At 34.2% G+C, this 17005-nt stretch overlaps 1 protein-coding gene and 1 long non-coding RNA gene across 5 annotated transcripts in view; one reads left to right on the top strand and one right to left on the bottom strand.

The window, feature by feature from the left end:
• Positions 1 to 17005, top strand: part of LOC138707947 (uncharacterized) — a 531488-nt gene that overhangs the window by 236929 nt on the left and 277554 nt on the right. The gene's annotated exons all lie outside the window — the stretch shown is intronic.
• Positions 1655 to 5966, bottom strand: LOC138707945 (uncharacterized). The gene is made up of 3 exons (XR_011334469.1): positions 5345 to 5966; positions 4916 to 5123; positions 1655 to 4666 (listed from the first exon to the last, which is right to left on the bottom strand). It is a non-coding gene; the product is annotated as an uncharacterized lncRNA (long non-coding RNA).

The following is a 17005-nucleotide window of genomic DNA, read 5'->3' on the forward strand; positions in this document are numbered from 1 at the left end:
TAGATAGTCCTGTTTGCTATTCAGAATGTCCTATCTTCAATACATAACGACGTCATTTCTGACCAGCCACGTCAGCTTCTTACTTGTTAGAAGAAAGCACGCCATTGAACTAATGACTATATTATAAATTATTCGTGGCGGAGATCTGGGATCAAGTATATTTATATTGAACGAAAATGGTATTGAAATTTTCTCGTGCTACATTAACTTTTTTGTCATTTATAAATATTCCATTCATTATCAATTACAAAGTTGTAAATACTAGTAGAGTCAGAAAGTACCTGAACTTCAGGTGGAAATGCAATGCTCAGTACGCAACTTCTCTGCCTTGTCTGTTTCGTACGTGGCCTACTCTCCAGGCGTACTGTCTCATTGCGCCGACCGATCAAAGGGAAAATTAATGCTTGAAGTGTTCTTCGATATCCAGGGTCTTGTGTAATTCGACTTCATTTCTGAGGGTCGAACTTTCAGTAAGGAGACGCATGTTGCAATTCTTCGACGTCTTTGCCATGCAGTTCGACGAAAAAGACCCAATTTGTAGCAAGGACAGAATTGGGATCTCCATCAGACAATACCCCAGCACATCTGTCGCTGTTGGTGAGCGAATTTCTCGCACAACACAAAATACCTGTCCTTCCACAGCCACAATATTCTCCAGATCTTGCTTCAGCAGATTTCTACCTGTTTCCAAAGGTCAAGTCAAGACTCCTCTTGGGTCAAGTCCTACTCAAGGGACGGCGGTTTGCGTCAGGCGAAGAGGTGAAAAGTCATGCGGCGCACGCTCTGCGGGAAGTGAACAAAGATGGACTACAGGAATGTTTCGAGAAGTGATATGGACGCTGGCAGAAGTGTGTCACTGCCCAGGGGGCGTACTTTGAAGATGGTGTTGTGTAAATGGTTACATGTCATCTGCAACAAAGTTATCTACACATGTTCGGTTACTTTTTTACTCTACTGGTATAGTGAGGATCACGTAAGTTCAGTTCCCAAACAGCAAATATTTCCGTCTTGTCAGTGTTGCCAACTGTTACCAGATATCACCACATGTAGTAAAATCACGATCCTATGTACTGAATGACTTCTTTACTCACCGTACTTTACCTTAATGTTGGAAGGTTATTCTAAATAGTTTCAATAATAATGAGAAATGTATTGCTATGTTCTATTCTTTTATTCCTTTACATTATTATTAGTATTAGCATTAATAGGTTACTAGACGTAAATATACAACAAAGTATAGTATATAATATTCAAGAATCAAATCTGTTCCAAGACCAATTAAATTATTGTCACTTCACTTCAAAGATTCCAGCGTACATATACTGTACTTCCTAAAGGTAGATAAATTAATAACCAATTGACTTTTGGTTGGAATTCGAATGAACTTCTGATCATCTTTTGAAATTAGTAAGGAAATGGATAATACAACTAGGCTAAAACTGAAATAATAATAAATCAACTTACAAAAATAATTTTGGTCCTTAAAAGCCATAAGTAATTTCACTTCTAGATACCTTTTTAAAGATTTCATTTGTTTGTAAATTGCTTAATAATGTTACACTTACACTTATTATTTCTGCAACTCCACGTCTGTCATTGAAAAAATGTATGATACATAACTGTGAAGTCTCTTTTTGGCTCTTGTGTCCTAAATTTAAATAAGAAAAAACAAATGATTCAAGAAATGTGAGCTGGTGAAAATTAAGTACTCAATTAATAAAATAATTACTACCAAAAGAGTATTTTATTAATTCTATACAAAAGATGGATTACACAGAACAGATGGCCAGAAATCATAGATTTATACACAACATACAGCATGAAACGATCATCAAAAAATGCTTTTTGTACACAATAACATCTTTCAAACGAAGTGAAATAGCCAATAAGTTCAATAAATATTATGCTAATAAGTAATAACTATAATTAATAATTATCTACAAGCTGTAAAAGGGAATAAAATAGTATATTGTTGAAATTAGTGGGTATGGTTTATTACGTGTATTTATAATTTTAATTACTTTTTCTATATTTAATTATATTTTAATTTCTATTAGATTAGTTGGTGGTGTGGGTGTTAGTTTTATCTGTGTACGTCAGACTATTAAGGAAAAACTGAAAGAAATATTAAATCTACAATCTACTTTATATAACAATATTTAATCAAGAACTGAATATTACTATTAATTTAATAACATAAGACCCAAAACATCTCCAAGTCCAGACAATACACATGCTGATTTTCTTAAATATGTTGGCAAACAAGCAAACTCACTACTTTTATCTTGTAATCTCATCTAAAATACAATATCTGTCTGGAGAAAATCTATCATAACATCAATTTTGAAAAGCAATTATTCAACTAATATCTTTTCGAGTTATCGACAGATACCACTTACCAGTATGATAGCCAAAATTATGGAAGAGATGATTTCATAGATTGAATTGGTTCCTGGAATCTAGTAACTAACTTTCATCTTATTGAGTTGACTTTAGAAAATTACATTCAACAAATGGACAGATTTTAAATTTTAGTCAAGATATTAAAGATATTTTAAACAGAAAACAAAACACCTTAGCAATTTTAATTTATTTTCAAGGATCATATGGCTCTGTAAATATAAATCACTTAAGAAATTGGAAACTTAGGGTGGCCATGATAAAGTGTTACACTGGGTCAGTGACTTGATTATTTGATTCATTGTCACAAATATGTAAATAGAGACAGATTCATCTGGGCTTCCCACATTGTTGTTTTCAGGAATACATTTTCCAATATTAATGTCGATGGTCTAACTAAAGAAATAGATCTATGATAATCTCATCATTTGCAGATAATATGGTTGTCTAGAACAAAAAATCACAGTCCACAAATATTAATAAACTGAGCCAAAATCCCAGCAGACTTTTTGACTCTACTTGGAGAACTCAAACTTGCTCAATCAAGGGAAACTTTACTAATAAAACACAATCCCAAGTTATTTCAAAATGAATAGTATATAAGTTAACTTTAACAGATGATGTTAAGAAATGTGATACTTCTCCAGACATTTTAAAAATCATTAGAAACGATAAATGATCTGGTCAGTGAGTGACTACATACAGTATTTTTTATAGATGGATCCTGTTTACCAAGCCATAGATGTAGTGGTGTTGTAGTACAATACCAGTATATTCCCTTTTACAGGGAATTATATTCAAACACTTGTTTGCCCCATTTTAACCATGACAACGCTTTTTAGTTTTTTAAACTTTCTGGTTATTGTATTGTGTTTGTGTTTAGTGAAAGATTTTAGATAAGGGCGCAAATAGCCATAGTAGCTGACGCGCCCTTTTTAAACGCCACTAACTAACTAACTAACTAACTAACTTCAAACACTGACTAATTTTGATAGTGAAAATTTAGATACACTTTTAAGCTTACAAAATCTCCAGTATCAACTTCATAAATCTGAGAAGGCTGTCATACTATCAGATTCAAAATCAGATATTCTTGCTGCAGTATTGGACGTAACAGCATGAAATCTCAATATTTTACAGTGTTTTAATATTTTAAGCAAAATGGTCGAATTACATCGACGACTGGTACTTCCGTGGATCCATGAACTTTATGGAGTGGGAGGTAATGAGGTAGTTGAAAGGTAGCAAAATTACTGTAAGGTTATCTATACCTGCATCTTACCACACTGTTAAAAGAATAACAAGATCAGAACATGACAATATGGTAACAAAAATCGGAATGATTCTAAAGCAAATGAAAAAATTGCAATAGGCCATCCGGCATCCGCTCCACGATGGAGGAAAATCCTCAGAAGAAACCAACTAATCAGACCAAATGGGGATCCAAACTACCCTCGAGTGCAGCTCTGAATTTGCAGGCCAACGAGTCTACCGACTAAGCTACATTGGTGGCTCCACTAAAAATATGAAGTACATGGCGCTCAGATTATTAAATTGACAAACCTAAACAATTATTCATCAGTTAAGCTATAAAATATAATACATAGCAAGCAAGTTAATTCAATTTAAAAGTATAAACAATTCAATCAGTTGAAATATACAGAAATTGATAATAAATATCATGCAAATTACTTCACATTACAAGCATAAACAATTCATCACTTGTGGTATACAGCCTACTATTTAATTTATAGCACATACAATTCATCAGTTAAGCTATAGGCCTACAGTCTACTATTGAATTTACAGCATATATAATTCATCAATTAAGCGAAACAAAAATATAGTACAATACATAGTAAAAATAATACACCTAATTTAATAACTGAACTTCTATGAAAATCTACAGTGGCAGTACTCATATTATTACAGGCCATGATTGTCTCAAATATTTACAAAGAACTGATATTTCAGAATCTCCCCATGCCATTTCTGAAATCTCAATGAAGATATGGATCATTGTCTTGACTGTTTAACTTTACACAGCTTTCAATCATCTGGTTAAATATTGGAGTGCAAGATAACAAATGACATCAACTGCTGAACACTTGGTATCAATCAACCAACAACTTCATTAGATTAAAGGGGAAAAAAAAAACTGAAAGAATTAATTGTATATAGACACAACACATAAGACAAGGCCGCTTCAGAACAGTAATTGGCAAGGCTCTGTTGTTTTAGGATTCTTATGTAGATTCAATTTCACCTGAAAGAAAAAAGTAGCATCTATAAGTATGCCTAATTATGAGAAATAAGAGAAACGGTTGCAATAGTAGTAGTAGTAGTAGTAGTAGTAGTAATGATAATAATAATAATAATAATAATAATAATAATAATAATAATAATAACTGCAAAGTATGGAAATTAATATTGAAATATAATATCAAAAGGTGATTTCACACCATCAACTCTTATCATTTAGTACAACAAATCTATTATATTCAGTTGCAATCACCAGTAGCTGTTCTTTCCTCCATTTTGTTGTTGGCTGATTTTTCACAAGTCTGCTATGATATGCAGCACTATCCATGACAATAACGCATTGCCCTAATGTTCTCAGGTCAACAACTGTGTTTGCACCCACTTCTCAACTACAGGGCTATTCATAGCACTATGGTAGTCCTGACTTTTCTTTCAATTGCATGAAAAAATTAAATCAGCACCTGCAATAAAAATTATACCTGGGCATATAATTACGTCACATGAATTCACAGCATTTAAATAAAGAAAATAAAACATAACATAACATAACATGACATGAGATCCTCTTTGGTGAAAGGCTTTCCCACGTTTTTATTTAGTCACCAATTTTTATATTTTTGTACCCTGATTTAAAAAATTACTCTTGCCAAATTTATGTAAAATATAAATCAATATAACTTACCGAGTATAAATCCACCTTTCGTTCCGGCATCTAATCTTCCACCCTCATTTGTTGGTCTATGAATAACACCATTCATGTCACTGGAAACTTCACCTGGTTTATTTCATGAATAAGTGGGTGATCCTACTTAAAAAAACAGAGAGAGAAAAGCAATTCACATTGACACTCTAAGAGACACAAAAATTTTAAAGACAGGAAAACCGTTCAAGAATTTTATAACTAACCTCTAGTTATAATATGAAACTATTAATTGCAAAACATGTTGTTCCCACCTGAATTCATTACTAGTAGCCTATATTAATTGCAATTTCATATTCCACATAAGTGTTAACCTATTTGTTAGTAAAAAATTCAATCACTCAATGTCTCACAATACATTGAAATTTACCATTCATAAAAATCCAAGTCTCATCCAAGAATACTACCGGTTTAGGGTTCTCACGCTCCACATTTCTTATATGTTCTCTTAAAAACGAATAACATCACTTTCTCGTACATGTGTATAAGGATCCCCTTTGCTCCATAGAAATTTCATCTCTTTCAAAATTTTTTTCACCGATGATAAGGATACTCTAAATAAATATGTTTCATAATCATCATTCATATGTTCCAGAACTTTTGCTGCTGTCAGTACTTCCCCTGTAACAGTAAATGAAAATTATGCCATATTTTTATATATATATGACTAATATCAGAATTACATTGCATAAATCAACACAATAATTCCCTACCTTTATGTAACTTGTCATAAATAAATCTCGCAATTGCATCTTTCGTAAAATCATCAGCATCAGTCACTGGATGTTTACGTAGTCTATGTTTTCCTGGTGTCACAAGTGGGGTCCCCTTCTGTGAATTTATCACATTCGTGGCTGTAGTAAAGCCAAGCTGTAATAACAAACAATAACATAACACTTCTAAAAATTGTTATATCATAAAATTCATGCATGATACCAACATTTGCAGCTATATGAATAGAAAATGATCAACATGTTAGGTTGGGTCTACGATAGGTTTAAGTAGGCTAATATTTAGGTAATTCTCCAGAAAAGCTACATCAAAGAAGGCATAATTTTATTTTGTTTAATTGATTTCTGTGATATTTACATAGTGATGAACACGTGGTTTTAGTGCACAGCCACAAATACATTCAGCACAAAAATCCTTTGATGCTTACCTGTATATTCTAATGCATTGTTGTAGTCCCTCCCTCAAACTTGTTACTAATTACCAATATAACATGCGAGAGGTCCAGGACGAAGAGAAATGGTTAGTTTCCCAGTAGTGCGTCCTCGTCCCCTCGAGTGTTATATCTTAACAAGTACTTTGGGTGGGGTAGCTTTTCTGAAGAAACACCATATTTAATATTACTTAGACCAGTCATGAATAAAATATTCAGCCAGAGTCAACGTTCCTATGCTTTATAGAGTATGTTATATAGTTATTATATAAAACTGAATTATTTTTAAGCACCATAACAGGCCAACATTCATGTAATATTTGCTGCAATATCAAGTTAATAATTACAATATGACTTGTATTTTCTTCGGCCGATGTGGCATGTAAATTGTGATCTGAACGGTTAATTTAATACTAAAAGAGAAAACTGGAAATTTACTTTCGTGCTGTTTGATTATTTGTTCGTCTAATTTGTAAATGTATTTAAGCTATCACCTACTGCAGTATTACAGTATCTTAAATGTATTTAGTTTGGCAATATGAAAATCACTGACTTGATTAAACATCTAGGCCTAACTTAAAAATTGGTTTTGTTTGACCACAATCATGAAATTATTAGTGCAAACTCCTAAAACTGAATACCACTTTGAAATGTATGCTTAAGAATACTTACTCCTAATAATTTTCCTATTCTGGTTGTAATTGCTGTCTCCGTTAGCATAATTCCTTCTTCATTATCTTCTTTCTTCAACTCATTATACACGTGAACTACAGATTTCTGAAGCGTACTCTGAATGCCACACATTTTCTTCCTTGGAGGAGTCACTGCAACACTATTTTATTTTTTTGACATAGTAATAAAAATCTAAACACGAAAGAAATTAATTAAAATTTGAAATAATATTTCTATCCATTACCCACGTGCATTATCACGCCCAAGTATATTATATTTATTCGTACTTATCTGACTATTCTTGAATTATAACCACAACGCAACACATAAAATAACTATTATGTATTAATATTAATACTTACTTACTTACAAATGGCTTTTAAGGAACCCGAAGGTTCATTGCCGCCCTCACATAAGCCCGCCATCGGTCCCTATCCTGTGCAAGATTAAGCCAGTCTCTATCATCATACCCCACCTCCCTCAAATCCATTTTAATATTATCCTCCCATCTACGTCTCGGCCTCTCTAAAGGTCTTTTTCCCTCCGGTCTCCCAACTAACACTCTATATGCATTTCTGGATTCGCCCATACGTGCTACATGCCCTGCCCATCTCAAACGTCTGGATTTCAAGTTCCTAATTATGTCAGGTGAAGAATACAATGCGTGCAGTTCTGTGTTGTGTAACTTTCTCCATTCTCCTGTAACTTCATCCCGCTTAGCCCCAAATTTTTCCTAAGCACCTTATTCTCAAACACCCTTAACCTATGTTCCTCTCTCAGAGTGAGAGTCCAAGTTTCACAGCCATATGGAAGAACCGGTAATATAACTGTTTTATAAATTCTAACTTTCAGATTTTTGGACAGCAGACTGGATGATAAGAGCTTCTCAACCGAATAATAACACGCATTTCCCATATTTATTCTGCGTTTAATTTCCTCCCGAGTGTCATTTATATTTGTTACTGTTGCTCCAAGATATTTGAATTTTTCCACCTCTTCGAAGGATAAATCTCCAATATTTATATTTCCATTTCGTACAATATTCCCGTCACGAGACATAATCATATATTTTGTCTTTTCGGGATTTACTTCCAAACCGATCGCTTTACTTGCTTCAAGTAAAATTTTCGTGTTTTCCCTAACCGTTTGTGCATTTTCTCCTAACATATTCACGTCATCTGCATAGACAAGAAGCTGATGTAGCCCGTTCAATTCCAAACCCTGCCTGTTATCCTGAACTTTCCTAATGGCATATTCTAAAGTGAAGTTAAAAAGTAAAGGTGATAGTGCATCTCCCTGCTTTAGCCCGCAGTGAATTGGAAAAGGATCAGATAGAAACTGACCTATACGGACTCTGCTGTATGTTTCACTGAGACACATTTTAATTAATCGAACTAGTTTCTTGGGAATACCAAATTCAATAAGAATATCATATAATACTTCCCTCTTAACCGAGTCATATGCCTTTTTGAAATCTATGAATAACTGATGTACTGTACCCTTATACTCCCATTTTTTCTCCATTATCTGCCGAATACAAAATATCTGATCAATAGTCGATCTATTACGCCGAAAACCGCACTGATGATCCCCAATAATTTCATCTACGTACGGAGTTAATCTCCTCAAAAGAATATTGGACAAAATTTTGTACGACGTCAACAAAAGTGATATTCCTCGAAAGTTACCACAGTTGGTTTTGTCCCCCTTTTTAAAAATAGGTACAATTATGGACTCCTTCCATTGTTCTGGTACAATTTCCTTTTCCCAAATAGCAAGTACAAGTTTATAAATTTCGCTGTATAATGCACTTCCACCCTCTTGTATTAATTCTGCTGGAATTTGATCGATACCTGGAGACTTGTACTTTTTCAGATTTTCTATCGCAATTTCGACTTCTGAAAGCGTGGGTTCGGGTATAAATGGCTCAGCAGTTTGTATTTCAATATCGTCCCGATCAATTCTATTTGGCCTATGTACATTTAGTAGTTGCGCAAAATAGTTTTTCCATCTGTTTAGGATTGATGGAGAGTCTGCAAGCAAGTCACCATTCTCATCCTTGATCACGTTTAGCCTTGGCTGATATCCGTTCTTAAATTCCTTTATACCCTTATATAAATCTCGAATGTTTTTATTCTTACTATTTGTTTCTACCTCATTCAGTTTTTCCTTCAAGTAACCTCTCTTTTTATTCCTAAGTGTACGACTTGCTTCCCGTCTTTCATTGAAATAATTATCTCTCTTCTCCTCAACTGGATCCTGTAAGAATTTCAATTTTGCCTGTTTCCTTCTTTCTACTACCATGCAACAATCTTCATCAAACCACGGTTTCTTTTTCTTAGTTTCATAATAACCTATGCTCTGCTCAGCTGCAATTTTGATACTATCTCTGATATTTTCCCACACGCTATTAACATCTAATTCTTTCTCAACTTCGTCGGAACTTTCTAAAGTGGCAAACCTATTCGAAATTTCGACCTGATAATTTTGCTTATCTTCCTCGTCCTTTAATTTCAAAATATTGAATTTAGTAATATTAACTTGTTGCTCTACTTGCTTGGCTACTGATAATCTTTCTCTTAATTCTCCAATCACCAAATAATGGTCAGAATTACAGTCTGCACCCCTGAAAGTTCGAATATCTACTATACTAGTATGTCTCCGTTTATCTATCAAGATGTGATCTATTTGGTTGTGTGTCAATCCATCTGGAGAAGTCCAAGTATATTTATGTATATCCTTATGGGGGAATGTTGTACTTTTGACAATTAAATTTTTCGATGTGGCAAAGTTGACTAATCTAACTCCATTGTCACTACTAATTGCGTGTAGGCTCTCTTTTCCAATAGTTGGTCTAAAAATATCCTCCCGTCCTACTTTAGCGTTGAAATCCCCCAATAAAATTTTCATGTGATATCTAGGGAACTGATCAAAAGTATGTTCCAATTCCTCATAGAAGCTATTCTTTATATGGTCGTCTTTCTCTTCTGTAGGGGCGTGAGCATTTATAACTATGATGTCGCACCATCTACCCTTAAGTACTAAATATGATAACCTGTCACTGACAAATTCGACCTTTTTTACTGCTGATTTTATTCTTTTATGTACAAAGAATCCTGTTCCTAATTGGTGATTATTGTTTCCTTCCCCATAATACAACAAGTAATCTCCTATTTGTGATATGCCATTCCCATCTAACCTAACCTCTTGTACTCCCACAAAGTCTATTCTATATCTAGCTAGTTCTTTTGCTACTAATGTTACCCCTCCTGTTCTATAAAGACTAGTTACGTTCCAAGTGCCAAATCTCAAATCCTTATTCCTTTGCTGTGGTCGTGCCAGAGAATCAGTCCTATTCCGAGGCTTATTATAGGGATACGTAACAAGCTGTTTTTTACGGTGATGGGTTGTTAGCCCTTCGCCCAACCCCCAAGCTGGAGGACCACCCCTTATCGGCTGTCCACGACTGCTTATTCAATATATTCGCAGCTACCCTCTATATCTGGAGGCCGTCTCCTCTATCCGCAACCTGAGGACGCGCCATGCCGTGGTGATAGGGACCCACCATACATGGATTAATATTAATACTAATATTAATTAATTATTAATAAGTTCGAATTTCACTATCTTCCAGTAACCGGCTGAGAAATCTAGTACAATTTTAATTTCATGGAACTCCAGTACCGGCAAATATTGTCGATATTTGCCTCAGCTGCCAACATACCAGTTACAAAATCACTACCATTTATAGTATTTGTCAGTATCGAAATTCGAAACGAAGTTGGCAAAAGAAAATTCAACCTTCAAACTAGAAAATCACCATAATCCACTAGCATTTGTAGTAATGGGGGAAAAATGGTTAGGTTTCACCCTTAGGGTATCAAGTTACCTGGTCTTCCCTATATAATAGGTCGATAGATGACGAAGACGTGACCATAACCGACATTGGTGAACTAGGTCTCGTGAATATAGGAATAAGTATACACATTTCAGGGAAGGTAGAATAAAAATGATATACCTAGATGAGAATGCTAAACTAACACCAAATTAATTGAAATTACGTTTTCCCTTTGAGAAGTAAAGCTTGTAGTGTCACTCATGGAACAAGCTTTGGTTTTAAAATCCAGAGATTAATTAAACTGTGCCTGGATTTGAAATCACGACTTATCTTCTGGCACTTATCCAGCAAGTCTGCCACAATACATCATGTGTTCAGTTGTTGAAACTCTAACGCGAATGAAATTCCTCCGTCCCAGTATGACTTGCCCCGGAAGGGAATTAAAGCTGGGAGGCTCATTTTCTAGACACACACGTGAATAAAATTTATTCCTGGTAAGAGGCTTCAGGAAAAAATTGTCGGCCATTTTTCGCTGACGTTTAATTTTGAAGAGTGACTAAACAAATTGCTACTGTTAATAAAATGTAACTCGATCTAATTTATTTTTTAATTTATTTGATATTTAGTACATATTTGTCAGTCAACTTTATAATTCATAGTTATGGTCGACCTTTACATTTCTACTTTTCGATCCGCCATCCCATATATATATATATATATATATATATATATATATATATATATATATATATATATACTGTTATGTTAATATATTAATTCGCCATATTTTTCCTTAATTTCTATTCTTCTATATTAACAGAATTGTTACCTATCCTTCCCTATCTATCCTCTTCTATTCTCTCTCATACCTAGACTATCTCCCTACCATCGGTCACTTTTCTGTTAAATATTGTATTTTCTTTTCCTTAGTAATTTGCATTACTTATTTATTTTATTCACATTTTTTATTCTCTCTTTTGAAATTTACTACTCTTAATAATTATTTTCCAGCTATTTTCTCCTATATTATTTGTCTACATTTCCATTTTCTCTATTTTGCAACATTTACATCACTTATTATTCCTTACTATTCTATACTCTATTTACGTATTGACCTCTTTCTTTTCGCTTCACTCCTAAATTCCCCACTTTTATTGTCTCTTTTCGTAAATTTATATCTAGAATACTCCTATAGTTGTTGTACCCCTGACGCTACTCTCAACCCACAACATTAAATCACTTAATTACACTTCCAATTTCTCTCTCTTCCACTTCTCATTCGTTCAAATGTTCTTTCATTTAATTCTCATTTATTAATTCTTTATATGTCTATCTTACTGTCCATACCTGTGGAGTAACGGTTAGCACGTCTAGCCGCGAAACCAGGTGGCCCGGGTTCGATTCCCGGTCGGGGCAAGTTACCTAGTTGAGGTTTTTTCCGGGGTTTTCCCTCAACCCAATGTGAGCAAATGCTAGGTAACTTTCGGTGTTAGACCTCGGACTCATTTCACCGGCATTATCACCTTCATCTCATTCAGACGCTAAATAACCTAAGATGTTGATAAAGCGTCGTAAAATAGCCTACTAAAATAAAATCTATCATACTACACTCCTATAGGTCTACTATCTTCTTTCACTTAACACTTCATTCTCCATTCTTATTTAATCACTTTTACCACCCCTCAATTTCTTGCAATCACTTTTTACCACTCTTCTCTCCGTTGATTTCTTCCTTCTTACAATTCTTTCCTTTATTTCGTCATTTAATATCCTCTCAAAATATCTACCTATTCTGTCCTCACAATCACTCATATCTGGTAATTGCCTGGTTCCTTTGCTCGTTCTCATCATGTATTCACTTTTATTTCTTCCGTCAGTCTTGTCTATGCTCATTATCGCAGACACTTTCAGCTGTTTCCATAATCATTCGACAGCAGTATCTTACATTAGGCTCACACTTTGTTTTTCTCCTTGGTTCATTCTGGTCAGCTGTTTCGTTCTCGTAGTCGGACTCGGGTACCAACATTGTACATCTTCTCTTGTATCACTGTTGTTGAACTTTCGTGTGGTCTATATTTCTTTCTTCTTAGTGTGTGCCTTCTCAATGCTGACGTACGTATATTTTCACGTTCATTGCACCTCGCTTGACTGCACATTGATTCACCTAACTTTGCTCGATTTCAGTCGTCACAGTTCTTTTACAGTATGCGAGATAATAAACTTTATCATTAATTTTCAATTTGTCCTTATTCATGATTGGAAAATGTCATTTGCTTCTGGCTGTTTTTAGATATGGTAACAATGGTTCTCTTATTCTTCTTACTTCGTAAATATCATAATTTTCATAGAGCAATTTTGTTCCCCTCGCATTTCCCACTCTGTTCATAATTATTTCTTTCGTCCTTAAATTTTGAAATTTCAGTAAAATTGGCCGGAATTTTCCCTTGCCCATTCTTTAAACTTCTTTAAATCGTCATCTAGGTATATCTACTTCGCAAAGCTCTCAACACACTCTCCGGACTCCACTGTAAGTTTTCTCTCCATACTCTCTTTCGTCCTCATTAAAAAAAATACCAGATTATTCTTCCTCTGGTTATCTACCAAATCTCAAATTCTCTATTCCAACTGCGACGCTGATATAAACTCTGCATTTGCGAGCGTCGTTAAATAAACCATAATTTAAATTTCTATTCCAACTGGTTGTTTAACTGTAGTAGCTCTTCAATTTTTTGTTGTTTTTCTCCATGTTTGTCTTAAAATTTGTTACTGTCTGGCTGAAATGCTGCAACTGTAGTGTTATTTCCTGATTAGTTTTTATGAACCATATTTTCATTTCTTCTTTAATTACTTCTCTCATCTCTTCACTATTCCCACTCGTAGACCCCTGATTCACTTCAATTCCTCCCATTATTAATGTCATCACTATGACTGCTCTAATCGCCCAGTTCATTTCTTTCTTCTCCCCACTCTCCTGTCTTCTCTCTTCGTTAACGCTTCTTATATGTAAATCCACACCTATTTTACTTCCTCTACTGCTGTTCCCGTTTCTCGACGACTTCTTCTTACTTTAGCTTAGAGCACCCGTGGCGAAAATGTAACTCGCGAGCACATTGTGGCTCGCAGTGATAGCTATGCATTTCTCTTACTTCCTATCTCCTCCAAACCTCACTCTCTCACTCACTGGAGTCAAACTTCGTTCCATTTGTATTTGTCTCTGACCTGAGAGTGGCGTGTCATCGCAATGTCTCTCTCGAAACCATGTACCTCTACAAAAACTAATGTTTCAAGTAGAATGGGAAGACCCACTTTTTTGCTGCCAATATGATGAGAATATTAAATGCATGATTTGTTCACAAGTATTACGAGGAAAACAGTTGTATAACATAAAACGGCATTATACTACATGTAACTCATGAAACATTAAAAGGTTAAGTGTTATTATAATAATAATAATAATAATAATAATAATAATTATTATTATTATTATTATTATTATTATTATTACACTATAATCTCGATTTTCCGTCACCCTTTTAACCGATTGATGGATTATCCGACTGACTTTCTCTCTCGCTCTTTTTTTATGTAAAAAATATGAAGTACTGTACATTATATTAGTACGAATTTTTTCTACAGAGTGTTTTCTTTACAAACCTTTACCCTTATAAAGTATGGTCTACTCTTAAAGGGGCCGTGCGGTCTAACTTCTATGCAAAATGTTTTCTACATGTGTCAAAAGAAAAGGTGTTGTGCTACGAAAAAAATAAGTACAAGTAATTGAATGGTTTGGAAAAAGATAAACTGTAGTTCATCTCGCATCAGAATACGAAATAGGAATTACAACTGTGCACGATTTAATGAAAAACAAATATAAAGTGTATAAAGTATGTAAATCTACAACATGAGACCTGTATGCCTACTATTCCTATCTTTTCACAGACAGCCGTAATAAGGAGTTTTGTCGTTGAAAATCAGACTTAAATTAGTGAACGTCTGATCTATTATCTAGAATTTTGCAACAGAAGACCACGGAGGAAATTACGAAACTGTATTAATCTATGCACTTAATATGTGAAAACCTTACATAGTACGGATTATCCGATATTTTCGATTAACTCCAGCCCCTTCATTACCACGGATAATAGAGATTCTACTGTATTATTATTATTATTATTATTATTATTATTATTATCATTATTATTATTATCTCTGAACGTCGATCCTTTTTCAGCAGGTGTACGAATAATGCAATTAGATCTTCAATTTAATCTTACAGATTTACAATGTAATGTTACAATGAAAACTAGATGTAAGGACTTGACAAATGTTGAACTTTTCAAATATTTGCCAAAAAATAAATATCCAAAGCTTCGTTCTTTCACTTGCTCTGTTAAAGTCATGTTCGCTACAACTTATGTTTGTGAAAAATTATTTTCAATAATGAAAATAGTAAAAGCAAATTTAGATCACGACTGACAGACAAATACCTTCGTGATCAACTACGACTGGCAGTAAGTGACATAATTGCTGATTTTGAAACTCTGTCGCAGACATATTCTGAAGAAAGTTAATTTTAGGTTGTGATAATGTGTCCTATGTTTTCTTATTAATTTATTTCTTCGTTACACGTACTAAATATTAGGTTGTAACCTTATACTGTATAAAATTATAATTAAGTACTTGATGTAAGGAAAATGAAAATCCCTTAATAAGTCAGACAGTTGCTTCACTTCCCCTTCGGGTGTCCGCGTCCCTCAATAGGTGCTATGCACGTTGCAGTTTACACAGTGGCTCGACGCACGATCACATTTTCGCCAATGCTGTCTTAGAGCATCGCTCTCTCTATGCTGTTTCTGCAATTCGTAGCAAGTGACAGTATATCCACACGGCTTGGTTTCAAGTTGCTGACTGCTATCTAACTTTAAAAAAAACAAACAAACAAACAAATATGGACAAACTAAACGCAAAGAAACTATTGGCATATGTTCCTACTTGAAAAGTGGCTTAAATAATTTACGTATGAGTTTATTTTAATTTGAAGTCAGTAAATTCGCTTTGCTCTTTGGTGAGTTATGGTTTAACTATTGTTAACTAAATCTTGGGACATGTCTATCTTGGGAGCAAAAGTGGATTGGGATAAAAGTGAATGCATTTGCAATGAATTTTATTTTCTTGAGCAGTTCATTTAGGGATTAAAGACATCCCTGTTTTCCCCGGACAGTCTCGGTTGCTTTCTTATTGTTCTAATCTTGACCCAGTGTCCCGAATTATTCTAGCTAGAGATCCCGGTATTCGAACATATTGCAATAATTTGTTATAAATCTGCCCACACACAAAAGACGAATAAATGTGTGCGCATGCCGCGACGTATCACCGATAAATTCAACGCTTTTTATAATTATGCAATCATCATTGGGAGAAAATTTTTTTCTGCTTGCACATTTCTTGATAGTACAAGGATAGATGCCCAGTTTCATTACATGCTTCTAGCATAAAGGCATGCTTGGAAATGGAAAAAATAAATGCTTTAATCTGTGAATTACACTGTTCTTGCATTTTCAAATATGCAAGCTGAAATGTATTTAATGATTCCTTGAAAGAACAGTTTCTGTTTTGAAAGGAAAGTGACGTTGGTAATGTTGGCTTCAATGTTGAATGCAATTTTTCTCAGGCTGCTTTTAGCATTAGACATAGAGGAAATGTCAATGTCGTGGATCGCTTGAGCAAAATTAAATATAAAACTGCCGTGTCCACGAGATGTTCAGTAACAAATTTACTTTTTAGAAAATTTTGATTTTGTGGCGAATAAACGGAGATAGCTGCGAAAGTAGCAACAATGACATGCTATCCAATGAATCATAATCACAGTTTCCGATGTGAGCATATACTGCTGATCAGCAATAACGAAAAAGTTAATAAACAAAAATTTGCCTGTGGAGAAACAAAATCAAGTATATTATTATGAATATAT

This window comes from Periplaneta americana, chromosome 10 (assembly GCF_040183065.1).
Source record: "Periplaneta americana isolate PAMFEO1 chromosome 10, P.americana_PAMFEO1_priV1, whole genome shotgun sequence".
Lineage (NCBI taxonomy): Eukaryota > Metazoa > Arthropoda > Insecta > Blattodea > Blattidae > Periplaneta > Periplaneta americana.